Here is a 20,980-nt window from a genome sequence, read left to right as displayed (position 1 = left end):
CCAGCCTCCTGTAATATAGTGATGTCACCGGTACCAGCCTCCTGTAATATAGTGATGTCACCGGTACCAGCCTCCTGTAATGTAGTGATGTCACCGGTACCGGCCTCCTGTAATATAGTGATGTCACCGGTACCGGCCTCATGTAATATAGTGATGCCACCGGTACCAGCCTCCTGTAATGTAGTGATGCCACCGGTACCAGCCTCCTGTAATGTAGTGATGTCACTGGTACCAGCCTCCTATAATGTAGTGATGTCACCGGTACCGACCTCCTGCAATATAGTGATGTCACCGGTACCAGCCTCCTGTAATATAGTGATGTCACCATACCGGCCTCCTGTAATGTAGTGATGTCACCGGTACTAGCCTCCTGCAATATAGTGATGTCACCGGTACCGGCCTCCTGTAATGTAGTGATGTCACCGGTACCAGCCTCCTGTAATATAGTGATATCACCGGTACCAGCCTCCTGTAATATAGTGATGTCACCGGTACCAGCCTCCTGTAATGTAGTGATGTCACCGGTACCGGCCTCCTGTAATATAGTGATGTCACCGGTACCGGCCTCATGTAATATAGTGATGTCACCGGTAACGGCCTCATGTAATATAGTGATGTCACCGGTACCGGCCTCCTGTAATATAGTGATGTCACCGGTACCGGCCTCATGTAATATAGTGATGTCACCGGTACCAGCCTCCTGTAATATAGTGATGTCACCGGTACCAGCCTCCTGCAATATAGTGATGTCACCGGTACCGGCCTCCTGTAATGTAGTGATGTCACCGGTACCGGCCTCCTGTAATGTAGTGATGTCACCGGTACCAGCCTCCTGTAATATAGTGATGTCACCGGTACTAGCCTCCTGCAATATAGTGATGTCACCGGTACCGGCCTCCTGTAATGTAGTGATGTCACCGGTACCGGCCTCCTGTAATGTAGTGATGTCACCGGTACCGGCCTCCTGCAATATAGTGATGTCACCGGTACCGGCCTCCTGTAATGTAGTGATGTCACCGGTACCGGCCTCCTGTAATGTAGTGATGTCACCGGTACCGGCCTCCTGTAATGTAGTGATGTCACCGGTACCAGCCTCCTGTAATATAGTGATGTCACCGGTACTAGCCTCCTGCAATATAGTGATGTCACCGGTACCGGCCTCCTGTAATGTAGTGATGTCACCGGTACCGGCCTCCTGTAATGTAGTGATGTCACCGGTACCGGCCTCCTGCAATATAGTGATGTCACCGGTACCGGCCTCCTGTAATGTAGTGATGTCACTGGTACCAGCCTCCTGTAATGTAGTGATGTCACCGGTACCGGCCTCCTGTAATGTAGTGATGTCACCGGTACCAGCCTCCTGTAATATAGTGATGTCACCGGTACCAGCCTCCTGTAATGTAGTGATGTCACCGGTACCGGCCTCCTGTAATATAGTGATGTCACCGGTACCGGCCTCATGTAATATAGTGATGTCACCGGTACCAGCCTCCTGTAATATAGTGATGTCACCGGTACTATATAGTGATGTCACCGGTACCGGCCTCCTGTAATATAGTGATGTCACCGGTACCGGCCTCATGTAATATAGTGATGTCACCGGTACCAGCCTCCTGTAATATAGTGATGTCACCGGTACCAGTCTTCTGTCCTATAAATCAGTGATGTCATGACAGGTAATATCAGATCAGTGGGGGTCCGATACCCCCTTCCCATCAATCAGACGTCAGTCATCACTATCATGAACTCAGAGAACCCCTTTAAAGGGATACTCCACAAAAAATTTAAAAAAAATCAGTCACATAGGTGAAGTTAATAACCCCCCTCCAGAGGATTAATACATAGGGTAAGATGGAGGAAGATCGATCCGTCTCGGTCGTCTGTCCTCACAGGACACACATGATGAGAGTACGTCCCCAGTACTGCGCCCCCTGCAGTCAGACTCACCCGCTTCCTGTCAGGATGAAGGCTGTCACAAATCATCAGCGCGGGAACCTCCAGGTCACGTGACGCCTCCACGTTTGGCGCCAATATCTGCTAGCGGCATCATGTGGAGGAGAGAAGTCCTGCTGCGGGATCGTGCGGGGACCATGGAGGGGAGTGCGGGAGGAGGAGGAGGAGGAGGAGGAGGAGGAGGCCTGTGCGGGGAGGTGAGTGCGGGGGTCAGGAACTGATCTGATAGAGCTAATCAGGTTGTATCATGGCTTCAGCCTGGAGCTCTTCTTTAACAGGGAGGTTCTGCAGCAGCTGAGGGCCCCCTCATGTTGGGAGGTTCTGCAGCAGCTGAGGCCCCCCTCATGTTGGAAGGTTCTGCAGCAGCTGAGGCCCCCCTCATGTTGGAAGGTTCTGCAGCAGCTGAGGCCCCCCTCGTGTTGGAAGGTTCTGCAGCAGCTGAGGCCCCCCTCATGTTGGAAGGTTCTGCAGCAGCTGAGGCCCCCCTCATGTTGGAAGGTTCTGCAGCAGCTGAGGCCCCCCTCATGTTGGAAGGTTCTGCAGCAGCTGAGGCCCCCCTCATGTTGGAAGGTTCTGCAGCAGCTGAGGCCCCCTCATGTTGGGAGGTTCTGCAGCAGCTGAGGGCCCCCTCATGTTGGGAGGTTCTGCAGCAGCTGAGGCCCCCCTCATGTTGGAAGGTTCTGCAGCAGCTGAGGCCCCCCTCATGTTGGGAGGTTCTGCAGCAGCTGAGGGCCCCCTCATGTTGGGAGGTTCTGCAGCAGCTGAGGGCGGGGCTATAATTAACATTGTGTAAAAATATGCAAATGAGAAGCAGAGCAGTTGCCCGTAGCAACCAGTCAATGAGCAGTACGGTAGATTTTATTTATTTATTGTTTTTGTTTCAGGTGAAATATCCTGATGAAATTCTTCAGGTTATTACTGTTTCAGGGGGGCGTCTACAGGGGGTCCCACACACAGCCGTGGGGGGAGGGGTGTACAGGGGGTCCCACACACAGCCGTGGGGGGAGGGGTGTACAGGGGGTCCCACACACAGCCGTGGGGGGGGGGGTGTACAGGGGGTCCCACACACAGCCGTGGGGGGAGGGGTGTACAGGGGGTCCCACACACAGCCGTGGGGGGAGGGGTGTACAGGGGGTCCCACACACAGCCGTGGGGGGAGGGGTGTACAGGGGGTCCCACACACAGCCGTGGGGGAGGGGGGCGTCTACAGGGGGTTCCACACACGGGGAGGGGTGTACAAGGGGACTCCAGTAGAGACCCCCAGAGTGTGTGTGTGTCTCAGCTAGGACCCCCGGAGAACCCTTCCATCCGGCTGCAGGTTACCCGCTTGTCATGGTTGCTATGGGGACGCCGCCAGCATAGGGATATTTCCACAGCAGCCATCACGTGACCCGCCACCCTTATGGCTTGTGTCACTTACCTGAATTTCGCGCGCTCCGGCGTCAGGATAAAGCCCCGCCCACGTCATTCGCCATTGGCCGCCTGTGCTAACCAGTGAATCACAATCCGCCGATCTGGTAGTGGGCGGAGCTTTCCATCCTCAGCTGATTCGCAGAGCTGGAGCAGCAGCCGGTGTTGCGTTAGATTTCAATCCTACCTCGTGAGATTCCGGTGTCAGACATGTCGTCTGTCCTGTGTCAGATCTGCTCCGTGATCGTCCTGGCCGCGGGATCAGGTACTCCGGGAGTCCCTGGGGGTGGGGGTGGGGGGGGGGGGGGGTTGTAGATGGACGGACTTCTATGGGGTTGTTAACCCTTTGATTATCAGGCGCTTTTTTATTTTTTTGTATGTATGTGATTGCGCTTATAAAGTGTCTTTTTTAGGCCCCTTTCTCACTTGCATTGCTGGATTCCGGCAGGTATTTCTGTTGCCAGAACTGCTTGCCGTATCCGGAAATCCGTATGTCATTTGTTTACAGACCCAGATCCGTCTCTCCGGTCTCATCAGAAAAAACGGATCCGGTATTTTTTTTTTCACACTGGATCCGTCAATATGGCACTTTTAATGCCGGATCCGGCACTAAATACATTTCAATGGAAATTAATGCCGGATCCAGCATTCTGGCGAGTGTTCTGGAATTTTGGCCGGAGAAAATACTGTAAAAGGGACGGAACGGAAGACGTCCTGATGCCCACTGAACGAAGTGCTCTCCATTCAGAATGCATGGGGATAAAACTGATGCGTTTTTTTTTTACCCTGGTATTGAGTCCCTGGGACGGAACTCAATACCGGAAAACTTTAACGTTATTCTGAAAGTACCCTAACACTGAGGTGACATTCCAGTGCAGCGTCGGGTCAGGAGTGTCCACTGTGTTTGGGGACCTAGTGACAGCCGCCCTCTGACCCCGTCTTATAGTCCGGTCGCAGCCGGAGCTGCCCTCTGACCCTGTCTGATGGTCCAGTCGCGGCCGGAGCTGCCCTCTGACCCCGTCTGATGGTCCGGTCGCGGCCTGAGCCGCCCTCTGACCCCGTCTGATGGTCCGGTCGCGGCCGGAGCCGCCCTCTGTCCCCGTCTGATGGTCCGGTCGCGGCCGGAGCCGCCCTCTGTCCCCGTCTGATAGTCCGGTCGCGGCCGGAGCCGCCCTCTGTCCCCGTCTGATAGTCCGGTCGCGGCTGGAGCCGCCCTCTGTCCCCGTCTGATAGTCCGGTCGCGGCTGGAGCCGCCCTCTGTCCCCGTCTGATAGTCCAGCCGGAGCTGCCCTCTGACCCCGGTCGCTGTATCGGGTGACGCCCCTCTTCAGGTCCTCATACACATTAGATGCCGGGGGCTGCATTTTTGGAGATGATCCAATGTTTTTTCTGTTTTCCAGGTGGGTTCCCTGTTCCTTGCAAGCAGGACGTATGTCTGGAAGGTTTTACCAATAAGACTTTCCACCGTCTCCGGATCGGATGCGCTCTGGTGACCACGGACCTGACCATGGAAGGCGATGTACTTGAGCAGAACGTTACATTTATTCCTGGCACTGGCTGCGTCACCTGGAGCCCTGGGAGTCTGTCAGACTGTAAGGTGACGGAAACTCTCGACAGCGGGAAGAAAACCGCTGTGTCCTTCACCTATAACTGCACACCAGGTAAGCGGCAACATCCGTCTTGGAAGGAATCTGATGCGTTTCAGCCACGTATCGTCTATGTGAGGTTATGGGGAAAAAAGGAAAGTTCAGCAGCTCTCACCTGCGAGCACGGAGGACCCGTGTCAGGCCCGGGTAACACAGTGCAAAAAGCTTCAAGGAACCCAGCTCCACTTCTGTAAAATCACATCCAGTTACAAAAGTCTTGTCTACGCGTTTCGGGCTGCCAGAGACAATTCAAGCCCTTACTCAAGACACAGCAAGACATTAAAAGTGGCACTATTTGTAGGAGGGACGGCGCCTGTCGTCACCAATTGTGGTCACATGACTGCAAACACCCTCAAAAAAATGCCACACCTTGCAACTATACTGCGGAGTTCACCCCCCTTGGACATACTGTCCTGTTTTGGATAAATCGAAGACCCTCTTTCAATGTCAATCACCTGCCGTATTGCATCCTCAACTTGTTTTGTGGCATTAGATCTTTTATATAATCTATGGGCGATATTTCCAGCCTCGATCATGTCTGTCTGGCTTACGACTAAAGGGAGCTCCAGGTGCGGACATCACGGATGCATCTGTCGCACCCACATGTCGATTTCCAATACCTTTGTTTCAGCTTCAAATGGCAGGATTTTTCTAATGAAAACCTACCTCAATTGTAACACAACTTTTGCAGTTTATTTAATTACATGTAAAAAATGCAAACTGCAATATGTGGGCTGCACCACTAATGCCATCAAAGCCAGAATAGGCGAACCCATTTCCGATGTGCCCCACCATGGCAGCCGCAATATATCTGCAGCTAGTCTGCATTTTGCTGTTTGCCGTGGTGGTGACACCTCGGATCTGGTGGTACAGGGCATAGAAAGGGTTTTATTGCCCAAGAGAGGAGACCACAGAAGAAAAATATTAAATGGAGAATCCTTTTGGATTTTCGCATTGAACAAACGCCCAGATTAAATTTTCCAACAATAACCCGTACCCTCAGAGTCCCCGCAGCTTCCCAATTTATTAAAAAAACTTTTTCCTTTATTTTATCATCTCCTACAGCCATTATATATCTCATGTATTTTTGCATAGGCTCTTTTATTGTTTATTGCATGTTGTTGTTTTTTTTCCTTTCTTTCTCATGACAAGTGCTGTTCAAAGGTGTGGCTTTTTTATTTATTTTTAGTGTGTTTGCAGTCATGTGACCACAATTGGTGACGACAGGCGCCGTCCCTCCTACAAATAGCGGCACTTTCAATGTCTTGAGTCTCTCTCTCTGTCTGTCTCTGTCTCCCTCCCCACAGCCGCACTGAGGTAACATGTTCAAACCTGCGCAGCAGCGACCGGTAGATTGAAGTAGAAATGGGATGTATTTGTCTCGTCTGAACTTTGATTAACCCCTTCACAACCAAGCTGTTTTTTTACCTTAACCACTTCCCATCTGGGCCCTTTGCCCCCTTCCTGACCAGGCCAAATTTTGCAAAACTGACATATCTCAATTTATGTGGTAATAACTTTGGAACGCCTTTATTTATCCAAGTCATTCAGAGATTGTTTTCTCGTGACACATTGTACTTCATGATAGTCATAAATTTGAGTCAAAATATTTCACCTTTATTTATGAAAAAAATCCCAAATTTACCCAAAAATCAGAAAAATTCGCAATTTTCTAAATTTCAATTTCTCTGCTTTTAAAACAGAAAGTGATACCTCATAAAATATTTATTATTTAACATTCCCCATATGTCTACTTTATGTTGGCATCATTTTGGAAATGTCATTTTATTTTTTTAGGACGTTAGAAGGCTTAGAAGTTTAGAAGCAATTCTTCAAATTTTTAAGAAAATTGCCAAAATCCACTTTATAAGGACCAGTTCAGGTCTGAAGTCACTTTGTGGGGCCTACATAGTGGATACCCCCATAAATGACCCCATTGTAGAAACTACACCCCTCAAGGTATTCAAAACCGATTTTACAAACTTTGTTAACCCTTTAGGCGTTCCACAAGAATTAAAGGAAAATGGAGATCAAATTTTTAAATTTCACTTTTTTTGGCAGATTTTCCATTTTAATCAATTTTTTTCTTTAACACATCGATGGTTAACAGCCAAACAAAACTCAATATTTATTACCCAGATAATGCGGTTTACAGAAACCCCCCACATGTGGTCATAAACTGCTGTATGGGCACACGGCAGGGCGCAGAAGAAAAGGAACTCCACATGGTTTTTAGATGCCGTGTCCCATTTGAAGCCCCCCTGATGCACCCTTACAGTAGAAACTCCCAAGAAGTGACCCCATTTTGGAAACTAGGGGATAAGGTGCCAGTTTTATTAGTACTATTTTTGGGTACATATGATTTTTTGATCATTCATTATAACACTTTATGGGGCAAGGTGACCAAAAAATTGGTTGTTTTAGCACAGTTTCTATTTATTTATTTTTACAGCGTTCACCTGAGGGGTTCAGTCAAGTGACATTTTTATAGAGCAGATTGTTACGGACGTGGCGATACCTAATATGTATACTTTTTCTCATTTATTAAAGTTTTACACAATAATAGCATTTTTGAAACAAAAAAATTATGTTTTAATGTGTCCATGTTCTGAGAGCTATAGTTTTTTTATTTTTTGAGAGATTTTCTTATGTAGGGGCTCATTTTTTGCGGGATGAGGTGACTGTTTTATTGGTACTATTTTGTGGGACATACGCATTTTTGATCACTTGGTGTTGCACCTTTTGTGATGCAAGGTGACAAAAATTGCTTGTTTTGACAGGTTTTTTTTTTTTTTTTTTTTATGGTGTTCACCCGAGGGGTTAGGTCATGTGATACTTTTATAGAGCTGGTTTTTACGGACGCGGCGATACCTAATATGTCTATTTTATTTTATTCTATTTTTAATTTTTTTTTTTTTATTCCTTACTTGGAAACTTTTTTTTTTTACATGTGAAACTTTATTTTATTTTATTTTTTCAACCCTTTATTTTTTTTATTTTTTTTTACACTTTTCGTCCCCCATAAGGTCATACAAGACCTCTGGGGGACATTTACTTCACTTTTTCTTTTTTTTTTCACTGTTGATTTCTCCTGTAACTGGGGCTGACATAGTAGCCCCAGTTACAGAAGAAATGCACCCCTAGAGAGGCTGTACAGCAGCAATCCTGCGCTGTACAGCCTCACAGCAGGGCTGATCGAGGTCTCTGAGAGACCTCACACAGCTCCTGCACACTCCGGTCGCACAGCGCTTCCTTCTCTGCAGACTCGGTGAGCGCTGTGTCTGCAGCGATCGTGAAGGCAGGGACACCTGGGAACTGTCCCTGCCTTGTCTTAGGGTTGCCCTGCTGTCACTGACAGCGGGCAACCCGATTAGCAGCTGCACGATTAGCGTGCAGCTGCTATTTCTGACAGGACGTTCTAAAACGTGCTGTCAGAAATAGACGTCCACCCATAGGACGTTTATAGTCTATGGGCGGACGTGAGGCGGTTAAGGACCCAGCCCAACACAGTAATAACTGTGGAATACTTTGTTATCCAAGCAATTCAGAGTTAGTTTTTTTTGTGATGCGTCAGTCTTCATGTTAGTGGTAAATTTGAGTCAAAATGTTTTACCTCTTATTTCTGAAAGAAAAAAAAAAATTAACAGAAAATGTGAAAAAATTACTTATTTTCTAAACTTGAATAAGGATGAGCGAATTTCATATTTTGACATTTCAGTTGTGGTATTTACTGAACTGCGTTATGAATTCCGTTACCACGGACCATAAGGAAATTCTATGACGGAACGCCTTTAGAGGCATTCCGTTATTCTTTGTCATAATAGAAGTCTATGGGCTGCAAAACGGATCCGTCCCGTTTACGTTATGCTGGAGTCCTCTCCAATTAGGTGGTCATTTATTATATAGAAATACGTCTTTTGTTAGGCGTTTTTCTGACACAGATTGTGGCGGAAAGGTTCTTGGCACCGCAATCTGCATATTTTTCCTACTCATGCCATGATGGCGTGGGCAGGGAAATGGACACAGTTATGGCATGAGGGGCACAGTACTGGATGGGGGGCACAGTCACATGACCCTGTGACATTAGAAGGTCCTTATGGTGAATGCGGTTCATACGCCACCATAATGAGAGGCAGAGGAGTGAGACCGGGTGCGATTACAAGCTCCCAGAACCTGTCCTGCCGCAGAGTTCGTACAGGTAGTCGTTAACGGCACGTTTCTACTGGAGCCGCCTATCAAGCATATACAAGGTGGAGGTCCATTGCATCGGGCTGTCACAAATCAGACGTCTGACCGGCAGGTGGTGTCGCCGCTGAACGTCAGCAGGTAGAGCCATGGCCGTGTAAGATCTTCTAAAATGGCCAGAGATTTTCCTGGCCTGCCGCAAGACGTCCTGGACCCCGGGGTATTTGGCAACGAATCGCTGCACGACTAAGTTCAGGACGTGTGCCATGCACGGCTCGTGTGTCGTTTTGCCCTGTTTCAGCGCGCTCAGCAGATTGGCACCGTTGTCGCACACCACTTTACCAACTGTCAATTTGAGCGGGGTTAGCCACTGATCGGCCTGTGACCGCAGAGCTGAAAGCAGTGCAGGACCGGTGTGGCTCTTGGCTTCCAGGCACAACAGCCGCAGCACAGCATGGCAACGTCTCATCTGGCACGTTGAATAGGTTCTGGGGGGGCGCAGCGGAAGAGGCGGTAGAAGTGGGAAAGGAGGAGGAGAAGAGGCAGGCCGGCATGCAATCAGTGGCGGTAACACCAAATCCACACGGGTGCCACGGGTTACATGCTTGAAGAAGGTTCACCCAGCTGGCAGTAAAAGTTATGTACCTTCCCTGCCCGTGTTTGCTAGACCACGTGTCTGTGGTCAGATATAACTTGGCACCGACACTGTGTGCCAGAGATATATTCACTTTCCGCTGAACGTGGCCATATAGCTCCGGGATGCCCTTCTGGGAGAAATATTTCCTTCCAGGGACCTTCCATTGCGGTGTGCCAATGGCTATAAGCTTTCACCAGTTTATATGGCAGTAGTTGGCGGGCTAGCAGTTCCGACAAGCCGGGGGTCAGCCGTTGGGCAAGAGGGTTATCCGGCATCATCATTTTTTTACGCTCTAACATTTGGGCCACGGAAGCCTGCCTTCTGCCAGATGAACGTGATGACGGCGCGGTGGAAGGTGAAGTGGAGGACAAATGGGAGGAGAAGGAAAAGAGGCAGGACATGGAGCGCCGGAGTGTGGCTTTGTGGGTTCTGACGGCGTTGCTCCCACTGGGCTCGGTGATGGGAGGCCAGGTGCCTTCTTAAGGTGGTCGTCCCTAGGTGAGTGTTGGGCTTACCGCGACTTATGCGTTGACAGCACAGACTGGAGATGGCAACACTATTATCAGCAGCTGACACGTTAAAAAAAAAAAAAGCCCACACTGCGGAGCCATGTGCCGGCGTCCTGGGAGCGCCAGATGTGACCGTGTATGGCTCGCTCCAGATACATTTGCAGTCTGCTTTTTGCCTACTGTGCCCTGCGAGCTCTGCCTGCTTCTCCTCCCTCTCTGCTGCTCCGTCTCTCCCTCTGAACTCCCCTCCTCTTCCTCTCTTGTGGGCACCCACGTGACGTCCATCGACACGTCATCATCGACACCTTCACCACCACTGACATTTGAGATCTCGGAGTAGGCAGCAACAGCGGGGACCACCCTCCTTGGGCTGATCTGGGTAATGTCGTCAGACCGCTGGGTGGCGGCCGTTGCTACCTCCTCTTCTGATGTCAAGAATGGCTGTGCATTGGGAATGGATGGGAAAATAATTCCTCTGACTCGAGTGGAGGGGCTATGGTGGTGGTGGTGTCTTTGGGGGTGCACACAGCAGAGAGTGAGGAGGGTGCAGAAGGCTGAGTGAGGAGGGTGCAGATAGAAAGGATGAGGAGGGTGCAGAAGGCTGAGTGAGCCCCTCAACCAACTCTGGTGCGCCCTTTGATGTTATCGCACGCGCCTTCTCCAACTTCCCACTTAGGCTCCGGCCTGGTGCACCTGCCCGACCCCCTGCGTAAGTCCCTAGAGAAGAGTAGTATTTTGTGGAAGAAGGTATATAGCGCCCCTCAATCAGTATTTGGCAGAATCTGTTGAATAGCACCCCTCAATAAGGATTTTGTGGAAGAAGGTATACAGGTGAAACTCGAAAAATCTGAATATTGTGCAAAGTTCATTTATTTCTGTAATGCAACTTAAAAGGTGATACTAACATATGAGAATCATTACAGGCAGCAAGATATTCCAAGCCTTTATTTGTTATAATTTGGATGATTCTGGCTTACAGCTTATGGAAACCCCAAAGTCACAATCTCAGGTCCCCTTTGCTCAGGGGGTACGGATTAATTAGCTGACACTTTGAGCCTAGAATATTCAACCTTTTCACAAAATTCTAATTTTAAGCTGCATTAATACAATTCCTTTTAATTTGCATTACTGAAATAAATGGACTTTTGCACGATATTAAATTTTTTTTTGAGTTTCACCTGTATAGCACCCCTCAATCAGTATTTTGTGGAGGAAGGTATATCACAGACCTCAAGCAGTTTTTAGTATAGATATTTAAGTATGGTTTGCTGTTAACCCTTGCTGTCTCAGGGAAAAATTAATTTAAAAAATCTGCAAAAATAAAATTAAAATTTTGCGTCCATTTTTTTCACTTAATTCTTGTGAAACATGAAAAGGGGTTAACAAAGTTTGTAAAATCTGTATTGAATAATTTGATTGGTGTAGTTTTCTAAAATGGGCTAATTGGGTGGTTTCTAGTACGTGAGCCGCACAAAGTGACTTCATAACTGAATTTGTGTGTTTTAGAAATTTTCTTAAATTTTAAAAATTTCTTCTAAAAGTCTAAGCCTTGTAACGTCCTAAAAAATAAAATGACATTTACAAAATTATTCCAACATGAAGTAGACATATGGGGAATGTTAAGTAATAAATATTCTATGAGGCATTACTATCTGTCTTAAAAGCAAAGAAATGCTAATGTAGAAAATAGTGATTTTTTTTTTTCAACGTTTTCCATAATAAAAAATAAAATATATATATAATATATATATTTTACCTCTAACATAAAGTATGTGTCATTAGAAAACAACCTCATTAACCACCTCCGGACCGCCTAACGCAGGATCGCGTTCCGGAGGTGGCAGCCCTGCGCAGAGTCACGCATATATGCGTCATCTCGCGATGGGCGAGATTTCCTGTGAACGCGCGCACACAGGCGCGCGCGCTCACAGGAACGGAAGGTAAGAGAGTTGATCTCCAGCCTGCCAGCGGCGATCGTTCGCTGGCAGGCTGGAGATGTGTTTTTTTTAACCCCTAACAGGTATATTAGACGCTGTTTTGATAACAGCGTCTAATATACCTGCTACCTGGTCCTCTGGTGGTCCCCTTTGTTTGGATCGACCACCAGAGGACACAGGTAGCTCAGTAAAGTCCCACCAAGCACCACTACACTACACTACACACCCCCCCCCGTCACTTATTAACCCCTTATTAGCCCCTGATCACCCCTGATCACCCCATATAGACTCCCTGATCACCCCCCTGTCATTGATTACCCCCCTGTAAAGCTCCATTCAGATGTCCGCATGATTTTTACGGATCCACTGATAGATGGATCAGATCCGCAAAACGCATCCGGACGTCTGAATGAAGCCTTACAGGGGCGTGATCAATGACTGTGGTTATCACCCCATATAGACTCCCTGATCACCCCCCCTGTCATTGATTACACCCCTGTCATTGATCAACCCCCTGTAAAGCTCCATTCAGACGTCCGCATGATTTTTACGGATGCACTGATAGATGGATCCGATCCTCAAAACGCATCCGGACGTCTGAATGAAGCCTTACAGGGGCATGATCAATGACTGTGGTGATCACCCCATATAGACTCCCTGATCACCCCCCTGTAAAGCTCCATTCAGATGTCCGCATGATTTTTACGGATGCACTGATAGATGGATCCGATCCTCAAAACGCATCCGGACGTCTGAATGAAGCCTTACAGGGGCATGATCAATGACTGTGGTGATCACCCCATATAGACTCCCTGATCACCCCCCTGTAAAGCTCCATTCAGATGTCCGCATGATTTTTACGGATGCACTGATAGATGGATCCGATCCGCAAAACGCATCCGGACGTCTGAATGAAGCCTTACAGGGGCATGATCAATGACTGTGGTGATCACCCCATATAGACTCCCTGATCACCCCCCTGTCATTGATCACCCCGCTGTAAAGCTCCATTCAGATGTCCGCATGATTTTTACGGATGCACTGATAGATGGATCCGCAAAACGCATCCGGACGTCTGAATGAAGCCTTACAGGGGCATGATCAATGACTGTGGTGATCACCCCATATAGACTCCCTGATCACCCCCCTGTCATTGATCAACCCCCCTGTCATTGATCAACCCCCCTGTCATTGATCACCCCCCCTGTCATTGATCACCCCCCTGTCATTGATCCCCCCCTCTGTAAGGCTCCATTCAGATATTTTTTTGGCCCAAGTTAGCAGAATTTTTTATTTTTTTTCTTACAAAGTCTCATATTCCACTAACTTGTGTCAAAAAATAAAATCTCACATGAACTCACCATACCCCTCACGGAATCCAAATGCGTTAAATTTTTTAGACATTTATATTTCAGACTTCTTCTCACGCTTTAGGGCCCCTAGAATGCCAGGGCAGTATAAATACCCCACATGTGACCCCATTTCGGAAAGAAGACACCCCCAGGTATTCCGTGAGGGGCATATTGAGTCCATGAAAGATTGAATTTTTTGTCCCAAGTTAGCGGAACGGGAGACTTTGTGAGAAAAAAATTAAAAATATCAATTTCCGCTAACTTGTGCCAAAAAAAAAAAATTTCTATGAACTCGCCATGCCCCTCATTGAATACCTTGGGGTGTCTTCTTTCCAAAATGGGGTCACATGTGGGGTATTTATACTGCTCTGGCATTCTAGGGGCCCCAAAGCGTGAGAAGAAGTCTGGTATCCAAATGTCTAAAAATGCCCTCCTAAAAGGAATTTGGGCACCTTTGCGCATCTAGGCTGCAAAAAAGTGTCACACATCTGGTATCGCCGTACTCAGGAGAAGTTGGGGAATGTGTTTTGGGGTGTCATTTTACATATACCCATGCTGGGTGAGAGAAATATCTTGGTCAAATGCCAACTTTGTATAAAAAAATGGGAAAAGTTGTCTTTTGCCAAGATATTTCTCTCACCCAGCATGGGTATATGTAAAATGACACCCCAAAACACATTCCCCAACTTCTCCTGAATACGGCGATACCACATGTGTGACACTTTTTTGCAGCCTAGGTGGGCAAAGGGGCCCATATTCCAAAGAGCACCTTTAGGATTTCACAGGTCATTTACCTACTTACCACACATTAGGGCCCCTGGAAAATGCCAGGGCAGTATAACTACCCCACAAGTGACCCCATTTTGGAAAGAAGACACCCCAAGGTATTCCGTGAGGGGCATGGCGAGTTCCTAGAATTTTTTATTTTTTGTCACAAGTTAGTGGAAAATGCTTATTTTTTTTTTTATTTTTTTTTTCATACAAAGTCTCATATTCCACTAACTTGTGACAAAAAATAAAAAGTTCCATGAACTCACTATGCCCATCAGCGAATACCTTGGGGTCTCTTCTTTCCAAAATGGGGTCACTTGTGGGGTAGTTATACTGCCCTGGCATTCTAGGGGCCCAAATGTGTGGTAAGGAGTTTGAAATCAAATTCTGTAAAAAATGACCTGTGAAATCCGAAAGGTGCTCTTTTGAATATGGGCCCCTTTGCCCACCTAGGCTGCAAAAAAGTGTCACACATCTGGTATCTCCGTAATCGGGAGAAGTTGGGGAATGTGTTTTGGGGTGTCATTTTACATATACCCATGCTGGGTGAGAGAAATATCTTGGCAAAAGACAACTTTTCCCATTTTTTTTATACAAAGTTGGCATTTGACTAAGATATTTATCTCACCCAGCATGGGTATATGTAAAAAGACACCCCAAAACACATTCCTCAACTTCTCCTGAATACAGAGATACCAGATGTGTGACACTTTTTTGCAGCCTAGGTGGGCAAAGGGGCCCACATTCCAAAGAGCACCTTTCGGATTTCACAGGTCATTTACCTACTTACCACACATTTGGGCCCCTAGAATGCCAGGGCAGTATAACTACCCCACAAGTGACCCCATTTTGGAAAGAAGAGACCCCAAGGTATTCGCTGATGGGCATAGTGAGTTCATGGAAGTTTTTATTTTTTGTCACAAGTTTGTGGAATATGAGACTTTGTATGAAAAAAAAAATTAAAAAACAAATCATCATTTTCCACTAACTTGTGACAAAAAATAAAAAATTCTAGGAACTCGCCATGCCCCTCACGGAATACCTTGGGGTGTCTTCTTTCCAAAATGGGGTCACTTGTGGGGTAGTTATACTGCCCTGGTATTCTAGGGGCCCAAATGTGTGGTAAGGAGTTTGAAATCAAATTCAGGAAAAAATGAGGAGTGAAATCCGAAAGGTGCTCTTTGGAATATGGGCCCCTTTGCCCACCTAGGCTGCAAAAAAGTGTCACACATCTGGTATCCCCGTACTCAGGAGAAGTTGAGGAATGTGTTTTGGGGTGTCTTTTTACATATACCCATGCTGGGTGAGATAAATATCTTGGTCAAATGACAACTTTGTATAAAAAAATGGGAAAAGTTGTCTTTTGCCAAGATATTTCTCTCACCCAGCATGGGTATATATAAAATGACACCCCAAAACACATTCCCCACCTTCTCCTGAGTACGGAGATACCAGATGTGTGACACTTTTTTGCAGCCTAGGTGGGCAAAGGGGCCCATATTCCAAAGAGCACCTTTCGGATTTCACAGGTCATTTTTTACAGAATTTGATTTCAAACTCCTTACCACACATTTGGGCCCCTAGAATGCCAGGGCAGTATAACTACCCCACAAGTGACCCCATTTTGGAAAGAAGAGACCCCAAGGTATTCGCTGATGGGCATAGTGAGTTCATAAAACTTTTTATTTTTTGTCACAAGTTAGTGGAATATGAGACTTTGTAAGAAAAAAAAAAAAAAAAAAATCATAATTTTCCGCTAACTTGTGACAAAAAATAAAAAGTTCTATGAACTCACTATGCCCATCAGCGAATACCTTAGGGTGTGTACTTTCAGAAATGGGGTCATTTGTGGGGTGTTTGTACTGTCTGGGCATTGTAGAACCTCAGGAAACATGACAGGTGCTCAGAAAGTCAGAGCTGCTTCAAAAAGCGGAAATTCACATTTTTGTACCATAGTTTGTAAACGCTATAACTTTTACCCAAACCATTTTTTTTTTACCCAAACATTTTTTTTTTTATCAAAGACATGTAGAACTATAAATTTAGAGCAAAATTTCTATATGGATGTCGTTTTTTTTGCAAAATTTTACTACTGAAAGTGAAAAATGTCATTTTTTTGCAAAAAAATCGTTAAATTTCGATTAATAACAAAAAAAGTAAAAATGTCAGCAGCAATGAAATACCACCAAATGAAAGCTCTATTAGTGAGAAGAAAAGGAGGTAAAATTCATTTGGGTGGTAAGTTGCATGACCGAGCAATAAACGGTGAAAGTAGTGTAGGTCAGAAGTGTAAAAAGTGGCCTGGTCTTTCAGGGTGTTTAAGCACTGGGGGCTGAGGTGGTTAATATTAATAATAATAATAACACAAAGTGATGTTAGATTTGCAAAATTTGACCGTGTCAGGAAGGTTAAGAATTACTGTCATGAAGGGGTAAATGGCTTCATTAACAAACACGACTCGTGCTGCAATAATAATTCCTCGTAAGGCTATGAAAATGAAAATTTCACAGCACGTAGAATGCAGGGAGGGAAAAACAAACACATATTTCCTTCATAATTGGCTTGATAATTTAAGGGGTAAACTACCTGTCTGAAAAGTGGCGCAGAATCCGCAGCTCAGATTGGTGGGAACTAATTTTATGACACAATCTCAAACCTCTTTGCTTTCAGCCTCTGACCCATTGACCACTCGAGCCCTGGTTCCCAAAGGACCAGACCTGACCACACCGTCTACTGCACCCAGTGCTAATGACTTCAAAGGTAAGTCCGATGAGGGGGGGGGGGGGGGGGGCACTGCACCTCTTACAACGCTGCTGCATTAAGCTAATGGATTTAGGTTTACAGTCCCTATTAATATAATACAGGTTTAGTAGCCCTCCTGCAGCATAGGGAGAAAAGTATTGGCCATCTCCCCATGACATCTACAGGAGCGTTTATGGCCTGGATGTTATACACTGTGGTAATGGTAGACTGCAGGGCTAGAGGCTGGATGTTATACACCTGTGGTAATGGCAGACTGAATGGCTATAGGCTGGATGTTATACACTGTGGTAATGGTAGACTGCATGGCTAGAGGCTGGATGTTATACACTGTGGTAATGGTAGACTGCATGGCTAGAGGCTGGATGTCATACACTGGTAATGGCAGACTGCATGGCTAGAGGCTGGATGTTATACACTGTGGTAATGGTAGACTGCATGGCTGGAGGCTGGATGTTATACACTGTGGTAATGGCAGACTGCATGGCTAGAGGCTGGATGTTATACACTGTGGTAATGGTAGACTGCTTGGCTAGAGGCTGGATGTCATACACTGTGGTAATGGCAGACTGCATGGCTAGGGGCTGGATGTTATACACTGGTAATGGCAGACTGCATGGCTAGAGGCTGGATGTTATACACCAGTGGTAATGGCAGACTGCATGGCTAGAGGCTGGATGTCATACACTGGTAATGGTAGACTGCATGGCTAGAGGCTGGATGTTATACACTGTGGTAATGGTAGACTGCATGGCTAGAGGCTGGATGTCATACACTGTGGTAATGGTAGACTGCTTGGCTAGAGGCTGGATGTCATACACTGTGGTAATGGCAGACTGCATGGCTAGGGGCTGGATGTTATACACTGGTAATGGCAGACTACATGGCTGGAGGCTGGATGTTATACACTGTGGTAATGGTAGACTGGCTATAGGCTGGATGTTATACACTGTGGTAATGGTAGACTGCATGGCTAGAGGCTGGATGTTATACACTGTGGTAATGGTAGACTGTATGGCTAGAGGCTGGATGTCATACACTGGTAATGGTAGACTGCATGGCTAGAGGCCCGATGTTATACACTGTGGTAATGGCAGACTGCATGGCTAGAGGCTGGATGTTATACACTGGTAATGGCAGACTGCATGGCTAGGGGCTGGATGTTATACATTGTGGTAATGGTAGACTGAATGGCTATAGGCTGGATGTTATACACTGTGGTAATGGTAGACTGCATGGCTAGAGGCTGGATGTCATACACTGGTAATGGCAGACTGCATGGCTAGAGGCTGGATGTTATACACTGTGGTAATGGTAGACTGCAGGGCTAGAGGCTGGATGTTATACACTGTGGTAATGGTAGACTGCATGGCTATAGGCTGGATGTTATACACTGTGGTAATGGTAGACTGCATGGCTAGAGGCTGGATGTCATACACTGTGGTAATGGTAGACTGCATGGCTAGAGGCTGGATGTTATACACTGTGGTAATGGCACTGAATGAAACACTTTAAGCTAATAATGTAGACATGTTGATATTGTAACGCTTGTATGATATATTTTGTCTTTTAGGACACATTATATCGGCTGCTCTTATCATTGCTCCTGTCTTTGGTCTCGGGCTCCTCTTCATTTGCTGCTTGAATGTTTTCCAGGTAATGGGATCACTGGGTTTCTGCGTTTTGTGGTCGGATGCGACACAAACGCTTTACTGGGATCACAGCAGGACTGCATGTAGTGACAAGAACACAGTATGAATATGACCCAAGGAGCAGACCTACTGAGGGAGATTTATACTGTAGATAGAAGCTTGAATTTACAAAAGAATGGAGAAGATGTCCTAAACTGCACCAAATGGATTAAAATATCACAACCGCTTATAATTTCACACTCTTCTCCTTGCACCTCCTCATGTCTAGTGTATATGTCATACCAGTTAATTGTATAAAAATGGTGCTCTCCATCTTCTCCAGATATCTGATGCAATTAGCAGTGGAGTTCTGGTGCTTTTTCCTTAGTGACATCCCCATTTCTTATATGATCTCTTTTTTTTTTTTTTTTTTTCCCCTTCAGTTCTTCCTTGCGACGTTGCATAAATCACCTGGAAATCTCGGGGACCAGAGCAGGAGTTGATGGACACTACCTCTGAAGACGACTCCAGGCCGGGTTCTGGCTGCAGCTCTGGATCTCTTGATTTTAGATATTTTTTTAATGCACATTGTGCGCAGGGGCGCATTGCCCAGAGACCTTACAGGGAAATTTCTTCCAGGAGTCCGCCTGGGCCCCCCTCACAGCCATCCAGTGGAAGTTTTTGGGGATGTATTTTGTGATGGACTGTGGTGTTTGGACGGTATAATGTGCCACAATATGGTATTGCTGGCCCTGCCTTCCAGCAATTTGGACCCAACTACAAAACAGGGCCACCTTTTAGTATTTTTCCAGGGCCCCTTTAAGTTCCCTGTCCGCCCCTGACTGTGCAGGTTTTTCTGGAGTTTCCTGACTTTGCTTGTGCAGCTTACAATAATGGGGCCACCTCTCTTTAAAAAAAAAAAAAAATTCTTCAGGTCTTCCCACTCTGAACATCTCCTTTGTCCCCCTTGCATCTTGTGACCAAATGACATGACGCAAAGGGGTCATTGGCCGCAGCAGATGTTTGCAGTGGGGGACCCAAGCGAGGTGGACGGTGAGCCCAGGAGCGCGGAGCAGGTCAGTATATTTCCAATTCGCAGGACTGTCGGGATGCCAAACCTCCCCTCAAGGTGGCCAACCCCTGTAAGGCTGCTGCCTGAGTGATGAGTCAGACAGACAGGGACCCTGGACAGAAGGCAGCACTTTTCTCCACTTCTGTCGGAGAATACTGCACTTAAAGGGCTTTTCCTGGACGCCTATACTGATAACCTGTCCTCGGGATAGGTCATCAATATCTGATTGGTGGGGTTCTGACACCTGGCACCCCTACCGATCAGCAGTTTGCAGACATTGTGGCCTCCTCGCAGCTCGCCAAACACAGCGCCGTATGTCGTGTAGTGGCGATGCTTAGTATAGCAGCACCATTCAGTTGAATGGGACCAAGCTGCACATAGGCCATGTGACCGATGAACGGGACATCACATGACCTGCTGATCGTCAGGGGAGCCAGGAGTCAGACCGCCACCGATCAGATATTGACCTATGCTGGGGATAGGCCATCAATATGTGAATCCGGGAAAACCCTTTTTAGGTTATTTTATGCATTGTGTGTCGCTACTGTAGCTTTTATGTCACTGTGCAATGTACTTTATATAAACTTATTCCATATTCTCTTTTTTTTTTTGCCTGCAGTCACCACTAGGGGGTGCTCCCAGCATGTAGTTTTAGCGTTCACTATTAACCCCTTACGGACCCTGCCATTTTTCACCTTAAGGACCAGGCCATTTTTTGCAATTTTGACATGTCACTATGTTGTGATAACTTTAAAACGCTTCTACTTATCCAGGCCATTCTGAGATTTTCTCGGCACGTATTGTACTTCATGAAAGTGGTAAAATTGAGTCAAAATTTTTAATTTTTTTTTTTTTTATTTATTAAAAAAATAGCCAAATTTACCACAAATTTGGAAAAATTTCGCGAATTTCAATTTCTCTACTTCTATAATACATAGTAATACCTCCAAAAATACTTATTACTTTACATTCCCCATATGTCTACTTCATGTTTGGATCATTTTGTGAATGCCATTTTATTTTTTGGGGGGCGTTACAAGGCTTAGAAGTTTAGAAGCAAATCTAAAACCCACTTTTTAAGGACCAGTTCAGGTCTGAAGTCACTTTGTGAGGCTTA

This window comes from Bufo bufo, chromosome 8, assembly GCF_905171765.1.
Source record: "Bufo bufo chromosome 8, aBufBuf1.1, whole genome shotgun sequence".
NCBI lineage: Eukaryota > Metazoa > Chordata > Amphibia > Anura > Bufonidae > Bufo > Bufo bufo.
The sequence above is the reverse complement of the archived record's forward strand: the minus strand, read 5'-3'. Positions refer to the sequence as shown.